Here is an 8853-nt window from a genome sequence, read left to right as displayed (position 1 = left end):
CCCTGACCACGAAAACAATTCCAAGGTTGCGGAATGAAGTAGGACCGTAATATTTGAGGAGCATGCAACGATGATTCCACACGTAATAGCACCTGCAGGTGCGACATTGCACAAATCCCAGGACGAAGAAATCACACAGCTATGCGACGTAGAACACATAAGACTTTAGGAAGCCATTTGGCAAGGGAACCTTAGACTTCGCAAACTTGAAAAGGACCGGGTACGGCTAAGGAAGAAAAGCATTGTCAAGAGGCTGGAAAATGAGATCAAGGGAGCATGTCTCGTCGATAAACCAAGGATGACAAGGCAAAGTGCGGATGATCACACTAATGACATAGAAGACCATCGCCGAGAATTAATTAGTCTGCTACCATGGCTAGGACTGCATATCACCAAACACAGTAACGAGGGGAGCGCACTACAAATAGTAGAGCGTGCAGTGTCGATCACCACGATGGGAGATGAGGATTTTCCATTGACTATACTAGAGGGTGAGATGGAGCCTCGCATAGGTAGTGCGACCACCTGACTAGCCATAGGAAGAACAGTCTCTAGGCAACTGAAATGGAGTGCGAGACTATAAATTACTATGCTCGGGAGTTGCGTGCTTTGACAGGTGCGCGCAGGAACAACCTGTCACAAGGTTCATGCCCGCGCATGGTGTTATAGACATTTTTGTGCCTCGCAGCATGGAGCATGAAATGTCAATAATTACAGGGATCCTCAGTCCCTAAACATGTTGTTCTTACCCCTAGAGGAACAAGGTCAGCAAACCACAGCACTTCCTATCAGTTCTCCACCTGAAAACACTCAAAAACATGCTATTTTTGGATCATGTCAGCTACTCCACTGAGCATCTGCGCTGAATGTCAACTGCTCCTCCTTGTACCTGCGCTGAAAGTCAAAACCAATGAAGGCTACCTGCGCTGGGCGAGATTGGCCAAGTGGCACAGTCATTCTGCAAGGTGTCAACTGCCCAGGAAGCTTCCAAACTGACACTTGGTTCAAGGAATTCGCCCTGTGATGAGTAAGAGGTACTTGATCTCCATGTGTAAGCAAGGATCTCCAAGTGGACTGAAGAACTGAAGATTAACTGAAGAGGGAAAGGACACAAGGCAGCTTTATGTCAGTCTCAAGCTGACTCATCCTTTCTTCTTCTATCCTATATATAGAGCTCTTCTATGAGGTCTAAGGGGGCTGGAATTTTGTGCAAAGCAAGGAAGTGCTGTTGGTTTACAGTTAGAGATATTGGGTGATTGCTTTTATAGAGGTGAAGAGGAGATTTCTTGCTGCTGGGGAGGTGCTGCTGGATTGGAGCCATTGATGGTTGTAACCTTCTCAGAACCTTTTACTTCTATCAATAAAGCTTTGAATGTTCTCCTATATACTTGTATTGCATTGATGTATTGTATTTACTTGTATATCTGATTCACTCTAATCCATGCATCAGTTATGAGTACATGTTTCTTGTAGTTTCCCTCTCTTGTTTGTGCAGGATCTTTGTGTAGCTGGGCCGGCAAGGGAACAAGGAGCTGGGAGCAAGGGACGAAGAGAGAAGACAAGATCGACAAAAGCGAAGGATATCGGTTGGTCAATCTTTTCTTCCTTCTCTGTACTTTCATAAAGGAAAATATCAAAGCTTTACTTTCAGTTGTTGCTAAGGAACTATCGCCCTTAGAGTAGGGATAGGGTCATTCCGAGTCGGATACTTTTCCCCACAACAAACTGGCGACTCCACTGGGGAGCCTAGTATCTTGTTGGTGTTTGTAGTATCTTTGCTATTCATTTCCTGAACAAAAGAGTACCAAATCGAAAAGCTTTTGACTATATCAAAAGCGAAGTAGAGGGGCTGCTACTCTTGCTCATTTTCTGAGCAGATTCATGATTTGAAGAGCTGATCTACAAAAGACTCTTGTACTCTTTGTGATATCTTTTCATCCTCTTGATCATCCCTTAGCTTGTACTTGACCTATAGCTTTTTATTTCAGCAAAAACAGTGAATTTTTGAGCTTTTTATGACCCGGAAACCCTTGTAAACGCAACTCTCGTGTCTCAGTGCAGGCTGTCCAAAGGCAGTCTGCATTTCAGCGCAGGTACTCCCTTCAGGAACTGCGCTGAGAGTCAATTTGACAGACCAGAGCCTGCGCTGATCCAGTTAGGCTATGTCTTCCTGAGGTTTCCCACTGTGTCTTAGCCCTGTTTTCACTGTTATTTTGCTGTTGATTGCTTGTCATTGTACTTGCTGTAAACCAACTTTCCTTGACATTATTCCGCCTCAGTTGTGTGATGAAACTGTGATTGTTCTTTCAGTATTTCTTGTTTCAGTTACAGTTTCCCATTGTGAAAAGCAAACCAGTATAGTTGTGGCCTCTTAGATCCTGAACTGTAAAAGTGTCTTTGTGATCTTAAGAGCTAGTTTTGTTACTGTTCATGGCTGTTTGAGTTTGTTTGTTTTTCATTTTGTGGTTTGAATCTATACATTTCCAGTGTCTAAACAAGTCGATCTTAAGGTGTCTTTTGATTTTGGACAAGCTTGTTTACTTTCGCTTGAAATTAGATTCAAAGTTATACAACAGTTTCCTTTTTGTCTTACATCAACATTAAGGATAAAGAAAAGAAATATCTGCATTGTGCATGTGCATTTTTGACAGTTTGCATGTTGATTTAGGGAAAAGTGCATTTAGTGTGTGTTCTATGATCTGTGTGAAAAGTTGATGTCTTTCTTTTCCCTCAGTAGATTAAGGTTTTCAAAGTTGAAAGATTGAAAAGTTTTGCTTCTCATCTTAGATTGCATTTAGGAAGTTGTATATATACATCTCGTGGTGATCCTTAAAGGCAAACTGCTAAGCAAGATCAACATTAAAATAAATCCAATTTACATAACAACACTTTGTAACATAACGCAAACATCTAGAGGTCTAGGTAGAGACGTGTTCCGGCGTCGTTAAACATAGTGACTGTCGATCTCTACGAAGGTGGGTGATTCCTCCTGAGAGTCGGTGGCACTAATACGGACTTGTGCTCCCACGTACCGTCGCGTATATATTGGGAGACCCCTATAGGCAATTATCCTTTATCCATAGGAAGCCGTGTCGACCGCCCTACTGATCGCGATGCAGTGAACACAGCATTCACGAAGATCGACCACCCGTACCGTAAAACGTATTCTGTGGTTTCGCGAAAGGTTTGGCACACCCTCTGCCTAGATCTCCAGAGCAGTTTCTTTTGGCCTTTTTCAAACTCTATAACTGAAAAAGTCCAACCGAGCATTTGTCACTTCGGGCTCGTTAAAACATCGAAGGCGACTAGAGTCATCTTTAGATTTTTCTCGACTCTTAAAACATGAAAAAGCAAGTTTGTGTCTGAAAGCGTCGTTAATAAAATTTATTTTAAGCAGAACAAAATCACCTGTTATTCCCACGTTGATCTTTCAGTTGAAAAGTATGGAGCCCACCAACCAAGGAGGCAACCTTGGCGGAAGTCCAAATCCCTTCTCCTCTTGGGGAGATGTTGGTGCGCCTCATATGGCAACATTGTCACTTCCAGGATTGACAATCGGCCTTCCTGTATGGCTCTTTTCAACTAATGTAGTCCAGATCGCCACTAATCCTGAGCAGTCGAATCAACAGTCAGAACAGTCTAGAACTACCCACCAGCCTTCCACTTCTTACAATACTTCCTCTGATCCTTCATCTTCGCAAGGTAGAGTTGGCAAAAGTCAGCCTCCCAAGGAGAAGAAGGAAAAGAAGAAGAAAGAAAAGAAGAAGAAGGAGCCTAAGGCGACTGGGGGCAAGCAAAAGACATCTGACGAAAACCCACCCACTGCACAGACCGGGCCTAAATCGCCATGTGTCATATGTAGAGGAGATCATTTCCACAGAGATTGTCCCTGTATTCCCCGGATACTAAGGGACTGGTCCCCTCGTCTGCACAATTCGGGGGCATCAACCTCTGACAATCAGGTTGATGGCTTTCCGTCAACCAGCGAAAGTGAAGGATCAAGACAAAAAGGGGGAGTAAGATTCCCCTGTAAGTTGTGTGAAGGCAGTCATGCCATCCACCGTTGTCCCTTCTTAGACGAAGCGAAGAGAGTTTTGGAAGATCGTCCGGTTTCACCGGTGAAACTTCCTCCTGGATACAAAAAACTCGTGCCAAGTCCTTCGTTGGTTGAAAATACAGCTGGCCCGCTCAAGTGGTCGGCTGAAGCGTCAGTCACTGAAAATGAACCTACTGAATCCAGACCGGACGAAAGTCCAAAGGTCGATACGACAGTTGACCCGGTTCTACCTTCAGAAGTTTCATCTTCAAATGACACCGTCGCCGAAGAGTCATCTTCATGCGACACCCTCACTGAAGAGAATAAGGATGACACCATCCAGGTTCTTTTCATCAGCACCGACTCTGATGAGCGTCAGGGCAATGAGCCCATTCCTTTATCGCAGGAAGGAACATCATCAGAGTCATATCCGGCCGTATATTCGGTCCCACCACCAAGCAACCTGGTTGTATCCTTTGATTGGAATCAACTAGGCAGACCCCGGTTACCAGCCAGTATACCATTCAGAATCATTGTCCAGATCTATAGAATGATTATGGCTGGTACTATCATTGATGAGGGGGCGTCTGTGAGTATCCTTTCCTCTGTTGCTTGGAAAGCACTGGGTTCCCCGGCGCTTTTACCTGAGTTAAGAAATCTCTCAGGTTTTGATAAAGGAACCAGTCGACCATTAGGAATCCTCCCCAATGTGCCTGTTACATTGAAAGAGAAGACCGTTAATTTGAACGTGATGGTCGTCCAAGGACCCTTGGATTATAACCTACTCCTTGGATGTGACTATATTTATTGCATGGGAGCGATAGTCTCCTCACTCTTTAGAGTAATGTGTTTTCCACACGAAGGAAGGATGATCAAGCTCGTAGACCAACTTTCGTTTCCGGGATCTCGCATCGCAAATAGACAAATACCATTCCTAAATGGTCTATTCACTCAAGATTCGCCTCCACCCCCAGTCCTACTTCCCGATGAGTGCGAGTGATTCGGAAAGAAAGACTGGAACCCAGGGGGCATGCACCCTGGTCTGCTCCGGGCAGAAGAAAACCTGGGTATAAGGTAGAATTTCCGCAGAAGAATATGACTAGTCCGTACCCCATCTGTGGATGGAAGAGGGGTTGTTCTGGAATAGTATTCTTTTGTTAAAGTTATGTGTTTGGCAAAAGAGTCATTCACCTTTGTCTAAAGAGGTGGGCACTGCCCAAGTAGGAATTCCCTTATTGCGACAAGCAGTAACCATCTTTGGGGAAAAGCAAGCCTCACCCATCAAAACAAATGTTTTGAAGGATAAGTAGGGGCAGCCTCCAAAGAAGGAGATTCTGTTGTTGTGACAGAGGGTAACCATCTTTGAGTAACCCAATGATAGACATCGCCGAAGAAAGAGATTGATTTGCGGCAGCAAATAGAACCCTCTTCGGATAATAAGAAAGAGACAAGCCTCCCTCAATAATACCAATGTTTTATCTTTGAGTAGTGTTCTTCTCTTGTCATAAATAGCTGTTCGTTAAAAGTTGGGCCGACGGGAAGACTGAGTACCGCGTAAGACCCCTTAAAATAACGAGAAGACTAGTATCGTTAACATTAGATTGGCAAGATGACAAGTAGTTGTGAACACCCAAAGAAAAGCAGAGGTAGGGGAGAGGAGGGGCAGCCTCGAAATTCTATCCTATGTCTGGGGGCATGCAAACTTTTGGAATGTGAGCGAGGGACGACTATTTATTTTTTAAATTTTTAGGTCCTCCCTTTAAACCTGTAGGTCTAACCCTTTAAACTCGTAGGATTAGCCGATTCCGACCTTGCATGAAGAAAGTTTGTGGGGCAAAAGTAAAAACTTGCCAAAATTGGAGCATAGCTTCATGAGATAAAGCTCCTTAAAAAATAGCTATCTCACAGGAGGCGTTCTTATTCTATGACTGGTATATCGAGCAGTTTTAGCACATAGTTCATGCTCGTTAAAAAATAAACGCAAGATCCGAGCAGTTTTAGCGCATAGTTCATGCTCGTTAAAAAATAAACATAAGTTTATGAGCAGGCTTTCCTTTAGAGTTCAAGCTCATTCAGAAAAAATGAACCGGTAAATACCCTTTTGAGATCGTAAATTCATCAGCCATAAAAGCCTTGGTCGTGTTTGTGCACCGTCACCTCCACTTTTCATTTGGCTGATCATTCACTTCCATTTGTGTGTTTACCTATTTTTAGGAACAGCTGCGAAGAGTGATTTCACCTAGCCATCCTTGTGACACTGCCGTGATTGGAAAATTCCAACCTGTACCTGGAATCTGCTGCTATCCCTGTTTATCACTCGTTCCTCAAAAGACGAGTCTTCTTTGAGCTCTTTTCTGACTCGTAAAATATGAAAAGTTTGCCGAGTTCTGGCCTTCCAGCTCGTTAAAGGGACCGGAAGAGCTATCCCTCTTTTAGACTTTAATCTTTTTGGACCTGAGGGATTATTACACAAAAAGATCGAGCGCTTGTCTTGTTCGGCTCGTTAAAAGTACCGAACACCCATCCCTTCTGTATTGTTTTATACTTTTTCGGACTTAAGGGATTAGATGACGAAAAAGGAATTATGGAGTTAACTTTCTGTACCTTTTCAGACTCTCTAAAGATGAAAAGGACCGAGTTTTCCTTGTCGTTAGACTCGTTAAAATGATTAAATAGCGACAAACTTGTCTTTAGACGAGAACGAGTTTCCCTATCGCTAAGCTCGTTAAATCGTAGCGATGGGCTTGCCCGAAGGGCAGGTTATAGAACAAGCATATGTTATCCTCCTCAAGCTTGACAAAAATAAAGAGGTACTGGTCAGAAATGACTGGGGAAAAATTGGGAGAACATCGAAGCTTAATGGTAGCAAGTCGCTCTTGAACATGACACTTTTCTTCCGTACCACATCGGGTTGGGTTGTTTCATTCACCGGTCTCATCACCATGGTCTTCGCCAAACCATCCGCATTTTGGGGTAATGCTACCGATCCATCGCATCAGTGTCGTTATATGTTCAAGAGAGGTCATTCTGAAAGTGTCAACCGTGTCCCATCCACTGCCATACATTATCCTTCATCCATTCATGATCGCCACCCTGAATCATATATCACAGTTTGTTTTCACCTCCACTAAAATCATTAGCTCCGTTCCATGTCATTGATGTGGGATTCATTAAGGCCCTCCTTTGACGGATCGCTTCTTGTCGACTTCAGCTCATTATCCAAGAAGTTGATCTAGGAACAACCCCATCAGTACTTTGAAGCTTGCATGCCTCAATGGCAAGTTTCTCACTTCCGGCGACAGGTATACATCAATGACCTTCGACCAGAAGATTTTGCGTGGCATTCGACGCCAAGTCCTTTATTCACGCCACGTGAATTGTACTGCAGTACCTTGAGGGTCATTATCATTATCGGTGATTCCTCTCGCGCTTGTTAACGGTTTTCATCATTGACCGGTAATCAAGCGATGTCTTTCCATGTTCGACTTCAGCGAAATTCTCACATGGATCGACTTGTACTTAGAGTGAAGATCGAACGAGTTTGAAGACCCCGGATCTAGTTTCATCCATCCGGGCTGCGATACATATTCAGGAAATATAAAAGCATTTGTCATGTACATCATTGCAGCAGATGATCATCCTACTCAAAGGATGATAATTTCAGCAGAGAATTATCAGTCTACCATCAGACGATCGTCTGTTCTATGTACCAAAACGTATTTATAAAGCTGAGCATGGGAATGCCCGCCTCAGCTAGATCATGAAAACAAAATGAAAAATAATGTATTGTATTGTATTGTATTACAGGGCACCTCTCAGCACTTGAATGAACTTCGGACCCTCTGGATAAAGCATTTCACCCGATAAACGGCCTCATACTTTAGGGGGCAGCTGTTATAGACATTTTTGTGCCTCGCAGCATGGAGCATGAAATGTCAATAATTACAGGGATCCTCAGTCCCTAAACATGTTGTTCTTACCCCTAGAGGAACAAGGTCAGCAAACCACAGCACTTCCTATCAGTTCTCCACCTGAAAACACTCAAAAACAGGCTATTTTTGGATCATGTCAGCTACTCCACTGAGCATCTGCGCTGAATGTCAACTGCTCCTCCTTGTACCTGCGCTGAAAGTCAAAACCAATGAAGGCTACCTGCGTTGGGCGAGATTGGCCAAGTGGCACAGTCATTCTGCAAGGTGTCAACTGCCCAGGAAGCTTCCAAACTGACACTTGGTTCAAGGAATTCGCCCTGTGATGAGTAAGAGGTACTTGATCTCCATGTGTAAGCAAGGATCTCCAAGTGGACTGAAGAACTGAAGATTAACTGAAGAGGGAAAGGACACAAGGCAGCTTTATGTCAGTCTCAAGCTGACTCATCCTTTCTTCTTCTATCCTATATATAGAGCTCTTCTATGAGGTCTAAGGGGGCTGGAATTTTGTGCAAAGCAAGGAAGTGCTGTTGGTTTACAGTTAGAGCTATTGGGTGATTGCTTTTATAGAGGTGAAGAGGAGATTTCTTGCTGCTGGGGAGGTGCTGCTGGATTGGAGCCATTGATGGTTGTAACCTTCTCAGAACCTTTTACTTCTATCAATAAAGCTTTGAATGTTCTCCTATATACTTGTATTGCATTGATGTATTGTATTTACTTGTATATCTGATTCACTCTAATCCATGCATCAGTTATGAGTACATGTTTCTAGTAGTTTCCCTCTCTTGTTTGTGCAGGATCTTTGTGTAGCTGGGCCGGCAAGGGAACAAGGAGCTGGGAGCAAGGGACGAAGAGAGAAGACAAGATCGACAAAAGCGAAGGATATCG

This window comes from Pinus tabuliformis, chromosome 5_2 (genome assembly GCF_031772625.1).
Source record: "Pinus tabuliformis cultivar Carrire ecotype Pingquan chromosome 5_2, CPIR1, whole genome shotgun sequence".
Classification (NCBI taxonomy): domain Eukaryota; kingdom Viridiplantae; phylum Streptophyta; class Pinopsida; order Pinales; family Pinaceae; genus Pinus; species Pinus tabuliformis.
The sequence above is the reverse complement of the archived record's forward strand: the minus strand, read 5'-3'. Positions refer to the sequence as shown.